Genomic DNA, 24515 nt, shown 5'->3' on the forward strand with positions numbered 1-24515 from the left:
TTGCTTCATGGGCTGGATATCACTCTTCTTCTCACTTTAACCATTTCAAGCCAAATAGCCATCCCTTTTTAGGTTCGACGTTGTGATCTATTTATAGTCTTGTGAAACTTGCCCATTGCAAGTGTTCGTTGAAGTAGTTGTAGTTGGATTGATCTTCTCATTTAATGCTCAGATTCTTGTATTAAATGTTGCTACTTGTGATAGACCATGCATGAAGTATTCCTTGTCTTTGTAGTAGCAGTGTCTAAGTTTAGCAAAGACCTAGGAACCTTTTTGTCCTTTTCTGGTCACATAGTTGTAGAATTTTGTTCCTTGTCTGAAAAAGTGATGTACTTCTTCTGACACATGCATGCTTTTACTTTTGCGCTTGACTTTCTCCTTTCTTCTCTTCTTCTCATAATCTCAATGACTTCATATGTTCTCCTGTGAGTGTGGACAATATTAAAATTGTCCTTTGAAGCTTGATTCCTCAAGTGGTTGCATGAAATCTTGCATCTGGTACTCTATATGCAGCTCAAGACTAGCTTGACCTCTTTCTGAGCATTTGTTATTAACGCATTGACTTTTCCTTTTGTCTAGTTAACTAGTATATGGTTAGACTTCCAATGCTTAACAATTTGTGTTGTCCTTCATTCGATATGTTGTTGACTTTCTTCTGTTCTTTGACCATCCTTCGTCTGCGTCTTTATGTTGCGTTTTAGGTTATGCTTGGCACACTTTTGCCTTGTTCTAGATTTGGCCTTGTTGGATGCATGTGTTGGCCTTTCGTCTGCTTAGTGTTAATTCTTGATCAATTTTCTTCAGGTGCTTGAAGTCTCGTTCTGACTGTCTATTTGAAACTTTTGTCTATCGTCTTGTATCGTCTGATGCATATGCTTGTTCTTCATTTTTCCTGTACTTATGTTCTTCTAAAACACAAACATACTTGTTAGAAATAAAAACATGTATTATATTTGTCTCATTCAAAACCTTGCTAGGAATTGCTTTGTCTGTCTTAACACCAATCATCATATCATCATATTAGATTTAATAAAGTGCTATTATTTTTTATTATCATATTTAATGTTTTTGATAAATATTAAATTTGATAATTTATTAAAATTATAGACTTGTTATTCTATAGATGTACTGCCTAACTTAGACACACTATGTCGAGTTGATTTGACCAACTCAATCACACCTAACTAAGCTATGTCACACTAACTTGATCTAACGAGCTCAACTACATCTAGTTAAAGTTACACAAACATACCCATGATACAATAGGTCCATCAATGCCCCAATAATGAAAATACTAGAACACATTAAAGAATAACAAGGAAATACTATCTCCATGCAATAAATCTTGTACAAAATAATAGGAACAACCCATAATGAAGTGTCTTTGTAGGTGTCCCTCTGTCCCACCATGGATATTGAAGCAATAAGGACTTTACAACACCTAGGGAGCACTTATAAGATTCTAGTAAGAACATTTGGTGCCCACTGTGGGGTCGAAGTGAAACTATCATCTGGCTAAACATGGTATCCACTTGAAACCAAACAATAAATAATATCGCAAGAAACTCTATATTAACAATGACATAATTTATAGGTGACCGCCTACCTATCTCCATTACTATAATCAGACTTGCACATGGAACTACTCAATATGAGGTAGGATGACGACAAACCACTTTTGACCTTCATGGAAAGATTCTCTGTAATTGCTAATAAAATATGGGACATCCACCCCCAGATTGCCCTAACAACCCATGTTGAACGCATTGATATTGAGATTGTTCTCAAAATATCTATATCACAAGCGAGTGCGTAGCAACGCTGGCTAGACAAAGATTGAAAAGATATAGTTATTAATTAGGTGAAAATTTTTCTACCTTCACGTGCCCTAAATTTTTGCATTTCAATTTTTAAATTATGAATTTGCTCTTCACTTTCAATAGTTATAATTTTATCTTTAGCCAAATAAGATTCGAGATTCTACCTTCATTGTTTTTGGTTCTCGTCCTAGTTGTCCTCCATAATGCACCTGATAATCTTTGGCTAGACCTATTCGTTTGAGAGGAAAAGGGGGTACCTACAAAAGGCACTTCGATGTTCAAGTTAATCCTCAAGATCAGACAAACTAATGGCAATTAATCTGACAATAATGCAAAGTAACTTTTCTCTCTCTACATATCATTATTTATATTAACCTCACTGGGCTTAGGCCCATAAGATATACCCATTAAGGATTATAACGTTCTAAGTGACTTTCTAAACTTTAACTAGTTTCCTATTTTACTAAAGACTCATGATTCGTCGAAGACTTTTCGCCTACTATGTCCTTCTAGTATACAGACCCCCAAACTTTTGAAAAAGTTTAATATTTTATTATTTTTGAAGAAAGTTTAGTTATATGTCCACAAACCCTAACATCTTTCATCATTCTCTAGTATTCTGACATCGTCATCTTTCATTAATGGTCGTAACCTTTAGAATTCAAAAGGTTTGAATCCAATATGTTGTTTGACAAGTAAATAAAGAGTCACAATTTTTCATCTCCCTCTCCCTTCTTCTATAAAAAGGGCTCACTTTAACCATTCCTTTTACTCTGACACTGATAACTTTGGTTTATTGTTATTACCTTCTGAAGTGTTTTCACTCTTCTTGTCTCGAGCACTCTCTTTTTTCTCTTATCCATGTAATCATGAGTCATACCTCTACTACATCTTCTTTTTCTTCTTTATTTTCATCTTCTTTCGAGGACGATTCAACTCTTCCTCCTATTAGGTCATTAGATCCCAATGATACATAAACATCAGTCCAAACTGATAGCTCTTCGCCACATGACCCTACTTCTCCTTCTCACTCTAATGATATATATGATTCTACGTCTAAAATAGTCCCTGGTTCTGAGTGGGTTCACAAGGAGGTCACCACTTATAATTCTCATTTTAGTAGCCTTGTTTGCTTATACTAACTTTGTAAATCTTGTCACAATTTCCACATATCCTCTCGAGGAGGACCCTTATCCTATCTTTGCACGATGTTGCTAAATTAGATGCTTCCCCAAATCCTTAAACCTCATGCTTCTTCATATAAAAATTTTAAAAAATAGGTTTCTTTAAGATAAGATCTCATCCTAGATGTCGTTTTCACTTCTCATGATAAGGTGAATAAACCTTTATTTCCTTTATATTGGACGTGTTATCCCCTTCGGTATAATTCTTTTTCTATAAACAATCTTTTTTATGAGGAAATCTTGGATTTAAAAATCCTTGAATCCTTTCCTCGAAACCTCCTTTGCTGACAACTAATCGATCTTCACCAGTCACCTCAACCCTTACATTATTTACAGGGTAAGCAAACCTCTTTTAAGACTCTTGTTTTGATTTACTTTTGATTGTTGACTTTTTACTTGTTTTAGATATCATGTCATCCCTTAGTTCAAACGTCCCCTCTTTTTTCCAAGTGAGGAAAAACAAGCTCGTGCCAAAGCCCTATTGCTAAAAGGGCTTCAGGAAGTAAGGGCTTTAAGCACGAAACTACTATGCGTTTGGAGATCCAGGTTGAAAAATGAAAGAGGCTAAAGAAGAGCACTAGGTCATTCATTGGTCCTTGCACTCTTCCTTTTGATCTTGCTTCAAGCAACTTCCTCCTCCCTATTGTGAATTCCTGAGAGATTTTTGGTCAGGCCATACTCTCCCCCAAAGGGCGAACATTCTTGTCTCAAGAGAATTCTCTAATGAAGTGGTCACTGATGAGTCAATATTTTCCCTCATTTTCTTACCTTTCTGTACTTATTTTAATCTTTGATTTGTGCCTAATTGCTTATATTCTGCATTGTTTTCTATTTGGGCTGTAATTGGACCGGTAATTCATATTTTAGCTAATTTGAATTTTCTGCATCTAATTATTCCTAATTTCATTTTCAGGGCAGTTTAATAATTATTTGGGCTTGGAATTAATTTCTGGACTTCAAGTGGAGCTGCCACATCATCTGCCATGTCACTACTGCACCATTTTTCCACCTCAGCATTTAATTTCAATTTGTATTTTATTTTATTGTATTATTGGGTCAGACTTGTATGGTGGAGGGGCCCAATTTCGTTTTAGGTTTAGGTCTAGGTTAGGGCTAACTTGGCAGCCACTAACAAGGAAGGCTGATGTGACTACGTGAACAGTAGCCTCCATTTGTGTTTGGTTTTACGTTTTGTTTTTTGGAGCTGTTTCTTCATGTTTTGGCTTCCTTCTTTGTTAATTTACGTTTTGCTCAGCTACCATTTTTCGTTTTGCTTTTGTCTTCTCTGGTTGTGGAACTTGAATATTTACATTTGAAGAATACATTGCATTTTCGTTTCTCTTCTCTGCCTTGTAATTTCGTTTTCCTTCTTCTCCTTGCATTTTCGTTTCTGTGCTGCGTTTTGATTTAATGGAAGGCTAAAAACCACTGGGTTGGCTTCTTGTTGTGGATTGTAATCTCTGTTTGAGGTTGGGTATGTGTGTTCATCTCTGTTCTGCTTGTTCTTCTCTAGTCAACCTCTGTATAAATGCCATAGTTGCTTAATCTGTGAAGAGGAGGTTGATGTTGTATACGTTTGCTTAATTCGTGTAGGGAAATCTTGAGTTAATCTTCGCTTAGTTGGTTAACTCGGATGGAACAAGGATTAAGTGGTTAATAGAGTAATCTTTTGAGAAACCAGGGATAAGAGAGTTATAATCCGAACAAGGAGCCAATCCATTTTACTTATTGTGTTATCTGCATTTATTGTGTTACAAACTGAATTTCTGAACCAAACCCCCCATTTTGTGTGTTTAAGCCTTTAACAGTAAAAGACGGTCCTTGGGAGACGACCTAGGAGTCACTTCCTAGTACTACATTTACTTGTATTTATTTGACCGGATACGGCTTCAATCAAATTTGGCGCCATTGTCGGGGACCATCGGTTCCTGTTAAAGGCTGTGTGTTATTTATTTTTGTTGTGTGTTTAGTGTTTTAGAGTCTTTGTTATGCTATGTGTGTTTTTGGTGTAGTTTGTTTTAGTGTATCAGTATATCAGTGTTAGTGTATCAGTAAACCAATGGAACAGTAACTCGAATTTTGGTGCATTTGTTGTTATGTGTTTGTGATAACTGATTATTGCATTTCATAGCTCATTGTCCAATTATATTGATTCCATTTGGTGTGCTAAATCATTGTTGTGTTGTGTTGTGTTGAGTTTCAATTCGTTCATAAGTGTAGACATCAAAATCTGGTGCGTTTTTTTTGGCTCAAATTCTGGTGCATTTTGGCTCAAAATCTGGTGCGTTTTTCCCCTGTTTTGGTGCGTTTTTTGGTCCAGTTTGGTGCATGCTCTGTTTCAGTTTGGGCATGCTCTATTTTCTCTCCCTACTACTCCTTTGTTCGGGTTCTAAAATTGGGGGAAATTGGTGCGGAACTGGTCCAATTCTGGTGCACAAATCTGGTGCAAAATGTGGCGCATGAATAGTGCTGAATAGTGCCAGAAATTTCCAATTAATTGTGATTTTTGGTTTTGATAGCTAGACTTGTTATTTCTGTCTGAGTTTTTTTGTGGTAACTTCTTTCAACCTATATTTTGTGTAAAAAATAGCTAGGGCACTTAGTTTGGTCAAGATTTGAAGATACCAAAATTTTTTAAAATTGTTTTCAGCAAAACTTCAAAGGGCCATAACTTTTGCTCTGGTTATCGGAATTAGGCAAACGTTTTTTTCATTTTGTGTAGAAAAAAAAGATCTATCCAAAACCCACACAGCATAGCTGTGTGGCCCCAGCCAGATCTTCAAAAAAACGTCATTTACTATTTCTTTTTTATTTTTGAAGTTTTATTTCACTATTTTTCCAAACTTTTATATTTTTTTAAAAATAGTTAGGTTTTGAATTTTGTTTTCAAAATTTTTGTGGTAGTGTCTTATGATTTTACGATGATATTGGTGCATTAGATTGGATGTTTTCTGAGTTTTCATGGAAATTCCCTTTTTACCCCTACTGTTCACGTGTCCTGATGCATGTGTTGCATGTAGTGCATGACTAGGAGCAGTCCTGATTTTTTGCATCCATTTGATCCTGAGATTGATAGGACATTCCATAGATTAATTAGAGAGCATATCATTCCATCTTTAGATAGTTTTAGTCATAGCCATAGTAATAGTGTTAGTGATAGTCTTAGTGTAAGTGTTGCATCTGAACTTGATTCAAGTCAACCACAAAACATGGGTGAACATAATAGACCTCATGAGAGGACTCTTAGGGAGATGGCTGCACCTGATTTTATATATGAGAGTCTATGCATTCAATATCCTGAGGAAGATGTTCCTTTTGTGCTTAAAACTAGACTAATCCATTTGTTGCCTAAGTTTCATGGTCGTGCAGGTGAGGATCCACGCAAGCATCTCAAGGAGTTCCACATAGTTTGTTCCACCATGAGGCCTCCTAATGTCCCTGAAGATCACATCTACCTAAAGGCATTCCCTTTTTCATTGGAGGATCTTACCAAGGACTGGTTGTACTATCTGGCTCCTGGTTCAATAACAGGCTGGGATGACTTGAAGAGAGTGTTCCTCGAAAAATTCTTCCCTGCATCCAAGACCACTGCAATTCGGAAAGACATATCTGGAATTAGGCAACTCACAGGGGAGAGCTTATACGAGTACTGGGAAAGATTCAAGAGGATGTGTGCTAGCTACCCTCACCATCAAATTTCTGAGCAGCTATTATTGCAATATTTCTATGAGGGGTTGAACATGATGGATAGAAGCATGATTGATGCAGCTAGTGGAGGAGCTTTAGGAGATATGACACCTGCTTCTGCTAGAGGGCTGATTGAAAAAATGGCGTCCAACTCACAACAATTCAATATGAGGAGTGATGCCATAGTTGTGAGGGGTGTGCATGATGTGGTAGCCCCAGATTCCACTGAACACAAAAAGCTGGAGAGTAAGATTGATGCTCTCACCACCTTGGTTTCACAACTGGCTGCAAATCAAAAATCAGCTCCACCACCAGCAAAAGTATGTGGCATCTGCACTTCAATGAATCATCCAACAGATGCTTGTCCCTCCTTGCAAGACTCTTCTACAGGCCCTGATGCCCCACAAGCCTATGCTGCAAATATCTACAATAACAGACCAGCGCAACAACAGCAGCAGATTTATGACCTCTCCAGCAATAGGTACAATCCAGGTTGGAGAAATCATCCTAATCTCAAATGGTCTAACCAGCAGCAGCAACAACAACAACAACCGTTCGAACAACCATCCCCTCCCTTCCAAAACAATGCTAGTCCTAGCAGATATGTACCTCCTCCTATCCAACAGCAGCAATAGAGACAACACGAAGCTCCTGCACCACCAGCTCCTCAACCTTCTACTTCTGAGCCTTCATTGGAGGAGCTGGTCAGGCAGATGACTATGCAAAACATGCAGTTCTAGCAAGAGACAAGAGCTTCCATTCAGAGTTTGACAAATCAAATGGGTCAGATGGCTACTCAGCTGAATCAGGCACAGTCTCAAAATTCAGACAAGTTGCCTTCACAGACTGTGCAGAATCCGAAAAATGTGAGTGCCATCACCTTGAGGTCTAGAAAACAAATTGACATACCAGCACCACCTACAGCTGTTGTACCCCCACCTGAGCCTACAGTTGAGAAAGAGGGCCATACAGGTAGTAGAAAAAATTTTCATGCAGGTGGACCTTCTTCCAGTGCACATAGTGATGATCTACATCAGCCTCCTATCCCTCTTCCATTTCCACCAAAATCAATTCCAAGCAAAAAGATGGAAGAGGTGGATAAGGAGATCTTGGAGACTTTCAGGAAGATGGAGGTGAACATACCTTTGCTGGATGCCATCAAGAAAATTCCCAAATATGCTAAGTTCCTGAATGACTTGTGCACCCACAAGAGGAAGCTGAAGGGAAATGAGGAATCAGCATGGGCAAAAACGTCTCAACACTCATAGGTAAATTTGTTCCACATATTCCTGAAAAGTGTAAGGACCCAGGTACATTTTGTGTACCTTGCATTATTGGTAACAATAAATTTGAAAATGCCATGCTTGATTTAGGAGCTTCAATTAATGTCATGCCTCTTTCTATTTTTAATTCTTTGTCTCTTGGCACTTTGCAACCTACAGGCGTGGTCATTCAGTTGGCCAATAGGACTTTTGCCCACCCCACAGGTTTTATAAAGGATGTCTTGGTTCGGGTTGGTGAACTAATTTTTCCCACTGATTTTTATGTTCTTGATATGGAGGAAGGATTCTCCCATGGTTCTGCCCCAATCATTTTGGGTAGACAATTTTTGAAAACAGCCCGGACCAAGATTGATGTTTATGTTGGCACCTTGTCTATGGAATTTGGTGATATTGTTGTTCATTTTAATATTTTGGATGCCATGAAATTTCCTTCTGAAGCTCATTCTGTTTTTCGTGCTGAATTGATTGATGATCTAGTTGATGAGCATATTCATGGTTTTGATTCTTCTCATGCTAAGAAGCATTCATTTTCACTTGATTTGCATAGCTGTCTTCCATGCATTGAGTCTGAGTCTGAATCTGAATATCAATCTGAATGTGAAACTGATTATGAGGCATCTGAATTTTACACTTTGGGTGCTGTACCTCTTGCTCTTGATTTTATACAGTCAGAATGCACTAACCATGTTGCAGGAAGTACAAAAGAATCTGACTTGCAGGTTGAGGTACAGGCTGCGGAGCCACTTCTCCCTTCTTTGGTTCATTCTGATGTTCAGCCAGCACCCACACCAGAGTTGAAGCCTCTTCCAGAGAACCTTAAGTATGCTTACTTGGAGGATAATGAGAAGTTTCTAGTGATCATTTGCACCTCCCTTGGTTAACTCGGATGGAACAAGGATTAAGTGGTTAATAGAGTAATCTTTTGAGAAACCAGGGATAAGAGAGTTTACTTACTGTGTTATCTGCATTTATTGTGTTACAAACTGAATTTCTGAACCAAACCCCCCATTTTGTGTGTTTAAGCCTTTAACAGTAAAAGACGGTCCTTGGGAGATGACCTAGGAGTCACTTCCTAGTACTACATTTACTTGTATTTATTTGACCGGATACGGCTTCGATCAGTCACTTCTGTGCGAGTAGCTGGGCCTTTCAATGGCTATATCCCAAAATTTGCTCATGGAGTCGATTACAGAGATAGAAAAACTCCGTATAAAACTAAAGTAGTCTAAATATGCTTTGGCTTCGACCCTAGATGCTAATAGAGAGTTGTCAGAGGATGCCACGAAGTATGACACTAAACATCAACAACTTCAGGGGGTGGTGGATGGACTTAATGACAAACTTAAGGGGTTTGAGGAGGCCAAAGATAAACTAACTCTTGAGTTTGAAGATCAAATTGAGAAAGTTGTGGTTGAGAGAGACCAAGTGTTTAATGCTCACAAGAACATCAAGCTAGCAGCTGAAGATCGTATATACAAGGAGTATAATGAAGGCTTCCAACATGTTGTTCGTCAAACTCTTCATTTTCTCGATATTCCTCCTTCCTTTCAATTTGACATGGGAAAAACTTTTATCGAAGGGAATTCATCAATATTAATTATGTCCTCGAGTATGAGCCTTCTACTAATGACACTGTACTTCGCTCATCTTCGCCACTTGAGAAAGCCCATGAAGAAGTTATTAATGATGAAAACTCCTAAGATTACCCGGTAACTCCTCATTCTTCAACTTTTTATTTTAAATGTAACTCAAGGCTGATAGTGCCTTTTGTTTTTGGTTGGGACTGATAGTGCCCTTTGTTTGTATAAGAATATCCTTTCATAATGAATTTTTTCACATGTGGCTTTTTGTTCAAGTATTAACATGCAATTTTTATTTTTAAGTTTTAAGTAACCTACAACCCAAACATTTTAAACTTACATCAGTTTATAGTCTACCATTATCGAGCGGTTCTTTGGGGAAAAATATGTTATTTTCTCAAAGTGTTTTCATAATCGAGAAGTCCTCGGGGGGAAACCTTTTTTCGTTTATTAAAGATTTTCCTTGGACAAGGAGGTCCTTGGGAGGGGAACCTTTTTTCTCTTAAGGTACTTCCTTGGAAAAGGAGGTCCTTGGAAGGGAAAGATTTTGTTTTAATGTACTTCCTTAGCTGAGGAGGTCCTCAAAAATGAAATTTTTCATTATTTAAGGTTCTTCCTTGGTCGAGGGAGTCCTTGGGAGGGAAACCGTTTTCCATTTATGTAAGCTACTTTCTTGATTGAGGAGGTCCTTGGGAGGAAAACCCTTTTCTTGCTTAAGGTACTTCCTTGGCTGAGGTGTTCCTTGGAAGGGAAACCTCTTGTTTTTAGGTACTTCATTAGCCGAAAAGGTCCTCGAAAGGGAAACTTTTTGTTATTTAAGTTTCTTCCTTAACCGAAGGAGTCCTTAGGGGGAAACCTTTCGTTATTTAAGGTACGTCCTTGGTTGAGGGAGGTCCTTGGATGAGGGAGGTCCTCGGTAGGGAAACCTTTTCTTGTTTATGTTAGGTACTTCCTTGGTCAAGAAGGTCCTCGAGAGGGAAATCTTTTTTCAATTAAGGTACTTTCCTGGGCAAGGAGGTACTTGGAAGGGAAACCTTTTGTTTTATGGTACTTCCTTAGTTGGGAAGGTCCTTAAAAAGGAAACATTTCGTTATTTAAGGTACGTCCTTGGCTGAGGAGGTTCCCAAGAGGGAAACCTTTCGTTATTTGAGGTACATCCTTGGCCGAGGGAGGTCGTCTGGAGGGAAACCTTTTTTTGTTTATATAAGGTACTTCCTTGGCCGAGGAGGTTATCAGGAGGGAAACCATTCATTATTTATGGTACATGCTTGGCCGAGAGGGTCCTTCGGAGGGAAACCTTTTATTTAAAGGTACTTCCTTAGTCAAAGAGGTCCTCGGGAGGGAAACCTTTCGTTATTCGAGGTAGGTCCTTAGTTGAGGTGGTCCTCGAGAGGGAAACCTTTTTTATTTGATGTACATCTTGGTCAGAACCCAAACAATTTTGATCTTGCCCACAACTGGTTTTAACTTCAATTTGAAAATTCATTGACTAAGGAATGCCTGAAGATCAAACTAATCCTTAGCCAATGATTTTTAAAAATGGTTCTAAGGAGCCACCACTGACATTTTTCTCAAACTATTAGAACAAGGAAAAGGTATTTTGAAAATTGATTGTGGCCTTCATAGCCAAAGTTAGATTTGGGGGTCGGTTACATGTAGGAAAGGTATTAAGCACCCGACAACACCCTATCATGGTACCTTATGGCAATTTCAGCATAATAAGTAACAATAATTTAAAAGTTTATCATTTTTATTAATTACTTACATGTTTAATGTCTACATGATGGTAATAATATTATGAACAAAACAATTCTATAAGTACATAGAGAAAAAAAGGGAGAGACTTTGATGAAAATACCTCTAGAGCAAGCTTTATAGAAGAGAAGAATCTCAAATCTTGTTACAAAGGTTTCACTCTATAGGAACCACATAAACACTTAAGAAAGACTAGATAGAGAATAGAGAGTTTCTACTTGGACTAGGTTAATTAAGCAATGTGTTCGAAGAAGTGTGGCCTGTACTCACTTATATAGGGAGCAAGAGACGTGGAACGACCGTTCCTAAACTTGGAATGGGCATCCTAGCTTATAAATTTGCACACAAAATGGACCCTTGGAATAGGTCATTCCCAATTAGGGTTATATACCATTTTTATGGTTTTGAACATCCTGTTCTAGTTTGGGAATGGCCATTCCACGCATAAAACCTAGTTTTTGAGCTTCTGGGCCTTCTAGAGTTGTTCTGGTCCGTTTTGGTGCTCTATTGTGCCCTTAAGGGCTACTCGTGTCATCTTAGTAGCCCTTTGCCTTTGGTAGTGGTAGCTTGGATGAAATCTAGTGTCTACATCTACCCCTGTTTACTTGTCCTTTGGATGACATGATGTTGCCTACTCTAAAGACAAGTAAAAACATGGACATTGGTCCAGATTGTCTCTTTGTGTCTCCGTGAAAGTGCTCCATATTTCTCCCTTTGATTAGATGGGTTTGCTTGTGTCCTTGCTTCTTGGAATAACGAAATGTCAGGGTCACATTTTCCAAAGATGGAGAGGATGGAAAAATATACGTTCTGAACCCTTGGCTTCATGTGGATGCTCTATGTTGCTTCCTTTGTGAGATGGTGGTGAGGTGAAAAATCTTTCAAGTCTGATGCGGGGTGAGTATATTCGGAGCTCAACCTCTCTAGGCTGGACTAGTATTAAGGCTTCCAGCCGACCCATGTAGGATGAGTACTTTTTAGGTGACCTCCAAGCCGAGGGTTAGTATCTTTTAGGTTACCTCTCCAGGCTAGTGAGTACTACTTGCTATAACCTCTCTAGGTCGATGGTGAGTATTTTTTAGATGACCTCTCCAGGTTGATGAGTACTACTTGCTATAACCTTTCCAGGTCAATGGTGAGTAATATTTAGGTAAGCTTTCTAGGCTGATGAGTGTTGCTTGTTATAATTTCTCGAGGTTGATGGTGAGTATTTTTTAGGTGGCCTCTCTAGACTGAGGGTGAGTAGTTTTTAGGTGACCTCTCCTGGTCGGTGAGTCGATAAGTTCCCTAGTGCTAGTGGGCAAACTAGTATTTTCTTGTAGAAGGATCATAGTTTGTGATCCCATGTGTTCTCCATTTGAGGAGTTTGTTGGTAGATGATGGAGGACCATCCTTGAAGACTCATGTGGGCCCCATGACTAGGTCCATGGCTAGGAGGGTTGAAGAGGAGGAGGGTGTTCACACACCAAGGGACACTCTCCTCATGATCATAGAGTACCAATACTCTCCTAAGCTTCATTAGTTTAGGATTTATTTTGTTTTCCATTTTTACCCTTGTATTTTGGGGTATTTTAGTCCTAGGGTTTATTTCTTTGTATTTCCCATTTTGCCCTTGTATTTTGGGGTAATTTAGATGCTTAGGATTTTAATTGGGCTAGGGTGCATCCATTAAGGAGGTGACGCACACTTAGTGGTGTTGTTTGGTCATTTTTTTGGTATTAGGTAGGCTTAGGCCCAATTGGAGGGCCAAGGATGCATGGACTTATCATGCACCTTGTTGTAGCCAACCTAAACCCTTAAAGATGCCAAACTTGGCCACCAAGTAGCATCTAGGGTTAATTTGCATCTCATTTAGTGTGCATTTGGCTTGGTGAATTTCGGCCAATGCAACACCAAATGAAACCCTAGATGCTAGCACTCCTATTTATACCCTAGCCTATCACCTTGTACATACTTTGGATTATAGTGATATTGAGTGTGCATTCTTGCCTCATTGTCATTCTCCTTAGTCTTAGGAACTCCACGGCCCCTCCCTTCTCCTCCTCCCTAAACCACCGTGAGTGAGTGAGCTTGGCCTTCCTTAGTTGGCCTTCACCACCTTAGTGAAGTGAGCTAGCCAAAAGGAGCATCACCTCCACCAAACACCTTCCCTTCACCTTGTGCGCCACCTTCAACCACCCTAAACATCAACCTTTCCATAGTTCTAGGTTGCCTTTGGCTAACCTCCTCCCATCTCCACCATAAAAGCAAAACCCTACTTAGGTCTCATCCTACACTTGGATGATACTACCTTGAGCAAACCATCTTCACCATCATCTATTTGTGCTTCCGCCAACATCACCACCATTTTGGAGTCTCCTTGTTGAACCAAGATCAAGGGCGTGTATGGAACTAAGCTACACTCCATCAAGTGGTATCTAGAGCCATGGTTCTTCAAGGGTAAATGTTTTCCTTCCTTATTTCCCTTTGAGTCTTCTTTGTTCTCTATTTTTGTATTCGGTCATTTCTCTTCTTCTCCTCTCTTGACCGAATATTTTTGTGTGGTTCATACTTGTTTTCCTTGAACCTTCCATATTTTAGGTTCCCATTGTTAGGTTGTCATATTTCTATGCTAGGTTGAGTATTACATGTTCATGCATTTTTCTTTTTGAATCTACCTATTGTTTTGTCATTTTTACTTCCTATATTTTGTCTTACATATTTTCCATGTATGTGCCCAAACACCTTGCATGAAAACATGAAAAATACCATGATGCATACATCTTAAGTGGGCGTGCCATATAGAATACTATCTAGGTCATTCATGCATGCTATTAGCTTCTAGCATGTTCTATATGTTGCCATGATTTTCCATGTGTGAACTTTCTTGCACATGCTAAAAACCGCCCACCTTACCCTTGCATTTTCACTTGTTTAAGTTGATTTCTTGTTGGCCAAGAACCCTAAAAGAATCAAAAAAAAAAAAAAAAGTGTGCTGGACATTTTGTGCTAAACAACTTGACCTAAATAGTACAAGATCATTTTCCACTCAAAAGATTCTTTAAGAACCTCTAAGGTTGTGCCACTTGTCTTGCTCCTATACTACAAAATTTTGACCTAATTTTTGTACCACCACAAGTGCAAAACCTAAGCAACTAATTGGGCTGAAAAATTTAAAAAAAATCTGGACCCAAGGACATTTAAAAAGAAAAGACCGTGACCTAAAGAAAAATCAAAAGAACAAAAAAAATTTTCCTTGGATAAAAAGGACTAGTTGCTAGACTTGTGGACTTGGACAATACCTATGCTTTTGGAGCTGGATATTTGACATTTTTGGACACATTTTGGGACTTATACCTTGGCTGGACCGAAAACATTAACAAGACTTAAGCAAGTGAAACTTAAACACAAACCCATTCTAGTGCCATTCTAGGTTTATTCTTTTGAGTGCTATCCTTTATTGATTGAGTCTTAATTTTTTTTGTTTGTCTTTCTTTTGGCCTCTTTTGTTTGTCTCCATCAATTCTCTTTGAGTTTAGCTTTCCTAATTGTGCCTTTTCAGTTTTATCTTTTTGGAACTCTTGCTCTTGGTTGGTTTTCATTGATTGTAGGTGAAGCACCTATCTAGCAAAGTAGCAATCCTTTGGTGGATTGAGTGGAGGAGTGAACCAAAACCCAACCTAGCCTTTGGAAGGGTTTTCACTAAACCAAAAGGAGAGTAAACACTTGGGAGAGGTGCTAACACGTGTGCTCATTGTGAAGGAACCACAAGAGGAGGAGTTTGAAGACTTGTTTTTCTTGTTTACATTGTTTTACTTACTTTCGGCCCTTTGTTTTAGGCCATTCATTTCTTCCCTTTGGTTTGTAATTTTGGCCATTTTAAACCTCTTCAACTTGGGTTTTAGAGCGTGTAGAGAAGGTGATTTGAAAACCTTCACTAGGACCTCGACTAGTGTATGTTCTAAATTGCTTTCCATTGCATGCTTTATAGTTTTACTAGTATAATTGTCTAGGATTTTTTACTTTTGCTTCCAAAACGTTTAGAAGGCTTAATTCTTTTGCCTACTAGGGGTGCGTGCACACACACACTTGGTAGTGTCAAAATTGTTTTTTGTAAGAAAGGTAAAAAGGGCTTAGTGATTTTTACTTGAAAAGGGCTTGGTTATTAAGTGATTCTTTGTAGTCCACCTCCCCTTGAAGGTTCAATTTGTATACTTAGGCCTTTTCTACTTATCTTGCACCTTTAAAACTTTTTGAAAACCTTTTTATCACTCAATCTTTGTGAAAACCTTTTTAACTCTTTGTGAAAATTTTGTGAAAACCTTTTGATCAAAGATGAGTGAGCATTCTAGTGTACATGGTCATAATTCGCATAGTTCTAGGTCTAGTGTTAGGGATGAGCTTAGGCAATTGAAAGATTACCTAAGAAGAAAAGAGGAAGAAAATATAAAAAGAGAGGAAGAAATTAGAAGAAAAGAAAAAGAGCAAGAAAGAAATAATGAAGAAATAAGAAGGTTGCTAACTAGGTTAGTTGTGGGAGGAGAGGCTAGTGGTTCTAAACCAAGAGTCACTTCTCCTAAGTCTTCAAAAGGCAAAGGGGCTTTGGTCCCTTCAACTATTCACGAAGAGGAGGGGCACCATACCTCCCCTCCAAGTGATGTCTTTTATAGTAGTCATCACAATGATGGTTACTATCAAAGACCACCTAGGCACCATAGGCATAGGGAGTCTTCCACCAAAGAAACCAACATCACTCTTCCTCTATTTCATGGCAAAGATAATGTTGAAAATTATCTTGATTGGGAAATGAAAGTAGAACAATTATTCTCTTGCCATGGAGTGAAAGAAGAGAGAAAAGTTTCTTTGGCTACCCTTAGCTTCCAAGGGCATGCCATGTATTGGTGGACTTCCCTAGAAAAGGAAAGAAGAATAAACCATGAGCCTCCAATTCAATATTGGAATGAGCTTCGTAGTGCCTTGAGAAGGAGGCATATTCCTCCATACTATGACCGTGAGCTTATGGATAAGCTCCAAAGATTGAAACAAGGGTCATCAAGTGTGGAAGAATATAGGCAATCTATGGAGCTACTCATGATGAGAGCTGGGATAAGGGAAGAAGAAAGGACCACAATTTCTAGATTTCAAAGTGGTTTAAACCTTGAAATAAGGGACAAAGTTGAACTTTTGCCTTATAGGGATTTGAATGAATTAGTTCAACTTTGTTCAAGAGTGGAGCATCAACTAAAAAGAAAATCTTTTCAAAAAAACTCCACTCCATCTTATTCCAAGAATTTTAAGAAGGAGGGTCCTTCTTCCAAACCTTTTCCCAAAGAAAAAGAAAAAGAAATTTCTCAAAGGGCACCTTCCAAAGACACTAAGACAAGTGATATCAAGTGCTTCAAGTGTCTTGGCCGTGGGCACATTGCTTCACAATGTCCCACCAAGAAAACCATGATTTTAAGAGGTCAAGATCACTATAGTAGCCTTGATGAAGCTACTTCCTCATCTTCAAGTGATGAAGAAGAAGTCTTAGCATCCGAGGAAGAAACTTACCCATGTGAAGGAGACTTATTAATGGTAAGAAGGCTCCTTGGTAACCAATCTAGTGACTTAGACCAATCCCAAAGAGAAAACTTGTTTCACACAAGATGTAAAGTTTTTGATAACACTTGTTCTCTCATTGTGGATAGTGGATCTAGTTGTAACTGTTGTAGTACTAGATTAGTTGACAAGTTAGCCTTAACTACTCTCCCTCATCCTAAACCTTACAAATTGCAATGGATCAATGAGGAAGGAGGGATTGTAGTTAACCAACAAGTAAATATACCTATCTCCATTGGCAAGTATAAGGATGAAATTCTATGTGATATAGTGCCATTGGATGCTAGTCATATTTTACTTGGGAGGCCTTGGCAATTTGACAAGAAAACCATCCATGATGGCCTCACCAATAAGATAAGTTTCCATCATCTAGGGAAGAAAATTGTCTTGTGTCCTCTATCACCTTCACAAGTGAATGAGGACCAAGTCAAAATGAAAGCCAAAAAAGAAGAAGAAGAAAAAACAAAAAGAAAACAAAGGCAAAAACAAAAGAGTGAAGAAAGAAAAGAGAAAGTATCAAGCTTAGAGGCTAGTGTCCCCTCTAAGGAAGTTGTACATAGAAGTCATTTTTCCCTTAAAAGTGACATTAAACAAACCCTTCTATGTGAACAACCTTTATACCTTCTCTACTTCAAAGAGACACTTGCTGCCACTAGTCATGAACTTGAGTCTCTACCTCCTAAGGTTCAACAACTTCTAAAAGAATTTGATGATCTATTTCCTCAAGAAGTTCCAAGTGGACTTCCACCTTTAAGAGGGATAGAACATCAAATAGACCTTATTCCGGGGGCTAGTCTTCCTAATAGGCCTGCCTATAGGACTAATCCCCAAGAAACCAAAGAGATAGAATCTCAAGTTGATGACTTGTTGAAGAAGGGATGGGTTCAAAAGAGCCTTAGCCCTTGTGCTGTCCCCGTTCTTTTGGTGCCTAAGAAAGATGGCAAATGGAGGATGTGCACTGATTGTAGAGCCATCAATAACATTACAATAAAATATAGGCACCCAATCCCTAGGCTAGATGATATGTTAGACGAATTGCATGGGGCAATTGTATTTTCCAAAATTGACCTTAAAAGTGGTTATCACCAAATTCGAATTAGAGAAGGTGATGAGTGGAAAACCGCTTTTAAGACCAAGTTTGGTTTATATGAATGGTTAGTGATGCCTTTTGGCCTCACTAATGCCCCTAGTACATTCATGCGTTTAATGAATCATGTTCTTAGGGATTGTATAGGTAAGTTTGTTGTCGTCTACTTTGATGACATACTTATCTATAGTAAGACCTTAGATGAACATCTTGAACATCTAAGGCAAGTCTTAATAATTCTTAGAGTCAACCACCTTTATGCCAACCTTGAAAAATGTACATTTTGTCAAGAACAAGTGAAGTTTTTAGGATTCATTGTTGGCAAAGAAGGAGTCCAAGTTGACTCTGAGAAAATAAAGGCTATTCAAGAATGGCCCACCCCAAAGAGTGTTGGAGAAATTAGAAGCTTTCATGGCTTGGCTAGCTTTTATAGAAGATTTGTAAAAGATTTCTCCACACTTGCATCCCCTCTTAATGAGCTTGTTAAGAAGGATGTACCTTTCCTTTGGGGTGAAGCTCAAGAGAAAGCTTTTAAAACCCTTAAAGAGCAACTCACCAATGCACCCATTCTAGCTCTACCTAATTTTGAACAAACCTTTGAGCTAGAATGTGATGCATCTGGGCTTGGCATAGGTGCTGTGTTACTTCAAGGTGGTCACCCTATAGCCTACTTTAGTGAAAAACTCCATGGGGCTACCTTGAACTATCCCACCTATGACAAAGAACTCTATGCCCTCATAAGAGCTCTCCAAGTTTGGGAGCACTACTTAGTGACTAAGGAATTTGTCATTCACACAGATCATGAGTCACTCAAGTACCTTAGAGGGCAAGGGAAGTTGAACAAGAGACATGCAAAGTGGGTGGAATACCTTGAACAATTCCCCTACATCATCAAATATAAGAAGGGGAAGAGCAATGTGGTAGCTGATGCTCTTTCAAGAAGGCACACATTGCTTTCTACCCTAGGAACTCATATCCTTGGCTTTGATGATGTAAAGGAATTGTATGAGCTTGATGGAGATTTCCAAGCCACTTATGCCAAGTGTCTCCAAAAGCCTTTTGATGGATTCTACCTCCTTGAGGGGTATCTCTTTAGAATGGGAAAACTTTGTATACCCCAAGGATCCATTAGGAAGCTTTTGGTCAAAGAAAGCCATGAAGGGGGACTCATGGGCCATTTTGGGGTTGATAAAACCCTAAGCTTCTTAAAAGCTAAATTCTACTGGCCACACATGAGAATAGATGTCCAAAGGCATTGCTCCAAGTGCATCACTTGTTTGAAAGCAAAGTCCAAAGTAATGCCTCATGGACTCTATACTCCTCTTCCTATAGCTAGCTCCCCTTGGGTAGATATTAGCATGGATTTTGTGCTTGGGCTACCAAGGACTCAAAGGGGATTTGATTCTATCTTTGTGGTAGTGGACCGTTTTAGCAAAATGGCTCATTTTATACCATGCCACAAAGTGGATGATGCTAGCTATATTGCTAAGTTATTCTTTAGGGAAGTGGTCCGATTGCATGGGATACCCAAAACAATTGTGTCTGATAGGGATACTAAGTTCCTTAGTCATTTTTGGAAAGTATTATGGGAAAAACTAGGAACTAAGCTTCTCTATTCCACTACTTGTCATCCCCAAACCGATGGCCAAACCGAAGTAGTGAATAGATCCCTATCCACTTTGTTGAGGGTCCTCCTCAAAGGCAATAAGAAAACTTGGGATGATTGTCTTCCCCACCTTGAATTTGCTTATAATAGGGTAGTCCACAAGACTACTAATCTTTCTCCCTTTGAAGTTGTATATGGTTTAACCCCATCACCCCTCTTGATCTTTTGCCTCTCCCTAATACCCCTTCATTGTTTCACAAAGAAGGAGTATCTAGGGCAGAATTCATTAAGAAATACCATGAAAAGATCAAAGGGCAAATTGAAAAGCAAACTGAAAAATATGCCAAATACAACAACAAGGGTAGAAAGAAAGTTACTTTTGAGGTTGGCGATTGGGTTTGGCTTCATTTGAGGAAAGATAGATTCCCTACTCAAAGAAAGTCCAAACTCAACCCTAGGGGAGATGGACCATTCCAAGTCCTTCATAAAATAAATGATAATGCATACACATTAGATCTTCCTTCTGAGTATGGCACAAGCTCCACTTTTAATGTTTGTGATCTTACACCATTTTTAGGAGCTGAGGAATTACATGAAGATTCTAATCTGAGGACAGATGCTTCTCAAGAAGGAGGGGATGATGGAGGACCATCCTTGAAGACTCATGTGGGCCCCATGACTAGGTCCATGGCTAGGAGGGTTGAAGAGGAGGAGGGTGTTCACACACCAAGGGACACTCTCCTCATGATCATAGAGTACCAATACTCTCCTAAGCTTCATTAGTTTAGGATTTATTTTGTTTTCCATTTTTACCCTTGTATTTTGGGGTATTTTAGTCCTAGGGTTTATTTCTTTGTATTTCCCATTTTGCCCTTGTATTTTGGGGTAATTTAGATGCTTAGGATTTTAATTGGGCTAGGGTGCATCCATTAAGGAGGTGACGCACACTTAGTGGTGTTGTTTGGTCATTTTTTTGGTATTAGGTAGGCTTAGGCCCAATTGGAGGGCCAAGGATGCATGGACTTATCATGCACCTTGTTGTAGCCAACCTAAACCCTTAAAGATGCCAAACTTGGCCACCAAGTAGCATCTAGGGTTAATTTGCATCTCATTTAGTGTGCATTTGGCTTGGTGAATTTCGGCCAATGCAACACCAAATGAAACCCTAGATGCTAGCACTCCTATTTATACCCTAGCCTATCACCTTGTACATACTTTGGATTATAGTGATATTGAGTGTGCATTCTTGCCTCATTGTCATTCTCCTTAGTCTTAGGAACTCCACGGCCCCTCCCTTCTCCTCCTCCCTAAACCACCGTGAGTGAGTGAGCTTGGCCTTCCTTAGTTGGCCTTCACCACCTTAGTGAAGTGAGCTAGCCAAAAGGAGCATCACCTCCACCAAACACCTTCCCTTCACCTTGTGCGCCACCTTCAACCACCCTAAACATCAACCTTTCCATAGTTCTAGGTTGCCTTTGGCTAACCTCCTCCCATCTCCACCATAAAAGCAAAACCCTACTTAGGTCTCATCCTACACTTGGATGATACTACCTTGAGCAAACCATCTTCACCATCATCTATTTGTGCTTCCGCCAACATCACCACCATTTTGGAGTCTCCTTGTTGAACCAAGATCAAGGGCGTGTATGGAACTAAGCTACACTCCATCAGTAGAGTTCCTTGATTGCTTAAGAATTGATGAAGAGTGTCCTTGAGAGGGATCGTGGCTTAGGATCCCGTTTCTATTTGCTTGAGTGAGTTTGTTGGAATGGAGTCATGTCTCTTTGATCAAGAAAGATCATGGCTTGGGGGCCCTATATGATGGAGGACCATCCTTGGAACTTCAAGTGGGACCCATCACTAGGCCCATGGCTAGGAGAATGAAAGAGAATAAGGGAGCTAACAACCCTATAAACATGCTAAAGAACATTGATCTTTCTCCTAAGCTTTGTTAGCATATAATTTATTTTTTATTCCAATTTTTCCCTTGTCTTTAATTTTCCCATTTTCCCCCTTGTATTTTGGGTATCTTAGACATAGGATTTATTTTACTTGTATTTCCCATTTTACCCTTGTATTTTGGGGTATCTTAGTCATAGGATTTATTTTCTTTTGTATTTCCCATTTTACCCTTGTATTATGGGGTGCTTTAGATCATAGGTTTTTAATTTTGGGCTAAGGTATTTAATTAGGGAGCTAGACGCATTTTTGGTGGTGTTTGGACCTATTTTTGGACTTAGAAAGGCTTAGGCCCAAGTGGAGGGTAAAGGTTGCATGGTCTTATCATGCACCTAGATGTAGCCTAACTAAACCCAAAGATTCCATCCTTGGCCACCAAGTTGCATCTAGGGTTAATTTGAGTTTCATTTGGTGTGCATTTGGCATTGCAAATTTTGGCCAATGCAACCCTAGATGCCTCCCACTCCTATAAATACCCTAGGCACCACACCTTGTAAATACTTTGGATTATATGATATTGAGTGAGCATTTTATGCCTCAAAATCCCATCCTTAGTCACTAGGTTAATTCGACTAACCTACTTCATTCTCCACCCTTGGAGAGTGAAACCTTAGAGTGGCCTCCATCTTCATCTTGGAGTGAGCCAACCATCCTTAAGCACCAAAAACCTCATGCCTAAACCCTCTCCCACTTCACGCCCGAAAACACTTCCCCTTCACCCTAAACGTCTCCATCCATTTCTTGTCCTTTGGTGAGCCTAGATCCTTGGGCAAGGTGACCCTCTTCAAGACGCCCAAATCATCCATGGAAGGGAGGTCTCCATCATGTGGTATCTAGAGCCATGGTTCATCAAGGGTAACATCTAGTCTTGTTGTCTTCTATTCGGTCATTGTCTCCTTGATGCCATTTCATTGTGTGGCCAAATGCTTTGTGTCATATTGTGGTTCATATTTTGCTTCTTGTGAACCTTCCTTGCAGGTTTTAGGTTTCCTTGCTTAGTAATATCCATGCTTTTTCATTTTTAGGTTTGAGTCTCATATGAACATGATGAACATGTTTTTTGATTTTTGAATCTTTTAAGTTTTTTCAAGTATTGTTTCCTACATTTTGTCTACAAAAATTCCATGTATGTATGCCAAACACTTTGCATGAATACATGAACCAAAAATATCATGATTCATAACATAAAGTGGGCGTGACATATAGAAGCCATTTAGGAGTCATTCATGCATGCTATTTAGTCCTAGCATGTTCCATGTATTTTTGAATATCCATGTGCTTGATATTGCCCATGGTTTCGGCTATTTTTGCTTTTATCATAGATGATGTTAGTTGAGACTTGTATTGTCATTGTAGCATGAGTCTTATGAAACCTCTCTAGGCCTATGCTGTCAAAATTTCTTGATCTTGGATGTCAGTCACTGAAGTGGATGTGTTGGATTTTTTGCCGTGGACTTCAAGAGTGGTCTTTCCATGGTGTGATTCCTTTGAGGAGCTTGGTGGAAGGTGTTGGTAACTTCTTTTGGGAGATCCTTATGCCCTGTGAGTTTCTATTTTCTTGAGTGGTTGACTTAGCTTCTTGATGTGATGTCCTTGCTGTTGAGATTCATGGAGTAGTGAATCAACTCAAACTTGGAGTATGAAAGTTTTGATGATAACAAAAGGTGGATTCTAAGAATCAAAGCTGACCAAGGACATTAACAAGTGAAAAACAAGTAAAGAAGAAGATATAGCTATTATGATGTGTAATAGGAATAGTGTATAAGGTCTTATGGAATGTATTGGTTTGATTAGCTTATTGTGCATGTGTGGGCCTTGTGCATGAGTTAATCTTAATCTAAATTGACTGAGAGTGAGTATGATGATGATTTAAGTACTTAAGAAAGATTTTTTGAGATATAAAACTGAGTTTTTGAAAACAAACTCAAAATAATCGATTATTGATTAGTCATTATTTTCCCCTATTTATTTATCTTTCTATACTTATTTTTATTGTTGATTTGGGCTTAATAGCTTATTAATTGTACAGTTTTACTGTTCGGGCTTCATTGGGCCAGTATTCAAATTTTAATTAATTTTGATTCACTTGGTCTAATTTTTGTTTATCAATTATTTTCAGGTTAATTGTGGAGAATTTTTGGGCTTGGATATTAATTTTGGACTTCAAGAGATAAAGTGACACGTCAGCGCCATGTTAGCACTAAAGTGCCACGTCAATTTATTTATCTTTCTATACTTATTTTAATTGTTGATTTGGGCTTAATCGTTTATTAATTGTACATTCTTACTGTTCGGGCTTCATTGGGCTAGTAATTCGAATTTTAATTAATTTTGGTTCACTTGGTCTAATTTTTGTTTATCAATTATTTTCAGGTTAATTGTGGAGAATTTTTGGGCTTGGATATTAATTTTGGACATCAAGAGATAAAGTGACACGTCAGCGCAATGTCAACGCTATAGTGCCGCATCAGCGCCACATCAGCAACACATCAGCAACATTCTTACATTTTTGTTAACCTTGTATTATTCATTTCCGAGCCAGACACATCCAGAGGGGGCCCAATTTCGTTTTAGGTCATTGGAGTCTAGGTTAGGGCTGACTTGGCAGCCATTAACATTAACAATTTGATGTGACCACGTTGGGACACCTTCCTTTTCTTTGTTTTTACGTTTTTCTCTTTTTGCTCTTTGTTCTTGTATCTGCAGTTTACGTTTTGCTCTCCTCTCCTCTTATCTACAGTTTACGTTTTGTATCTGAACCCTTGCATTGAAGAATACAAATTTTCCATTTTCGTTTTTCTCTCCTCTCCTTGCATTTTCGTTTCTGTATCTGCTTCTATTTTAATGGAAGGCTAAAATCACTGGGGTTGGCTTCTTGTTATGGATTGTAATCTCTGTCTGAGGTTGGGTATGTTTGTATATCTCTGTTCTACTTGGTCATTTTTCATTTAACCTATGTATCAATGTGTCCATG

General features: G+C 38.8%; 1 pseudogene; it reads left to right on the forward strand.

Moving 5' to 3' along the window:
- Positions 1-6027: 6027 nt before the first annotated feature.
- LOC109787966 (uncharacterized) lies at positions 6028-9687 on the forward strand (annotated as a pseudogene).
- The last annotated feature ends 14828 nt before the right edge of the window (positions 9688-24515 follow it).

This window comes from Cajanus cajan, chromosome 2 (assembly GCF_000230855.2).
Source record: "Cajanus cajan strain Asha chromosome 2, NIPB_CcT2T_4, whole genome shotgun sequence".
In the NCBI taxonomy this organism is placed as follows: Eukaryota; Viridiplantae; Streptophyta; class Magnoliopsida; order Fabales; family Fabaceae; genus Cajanus; species Cajanus cajan.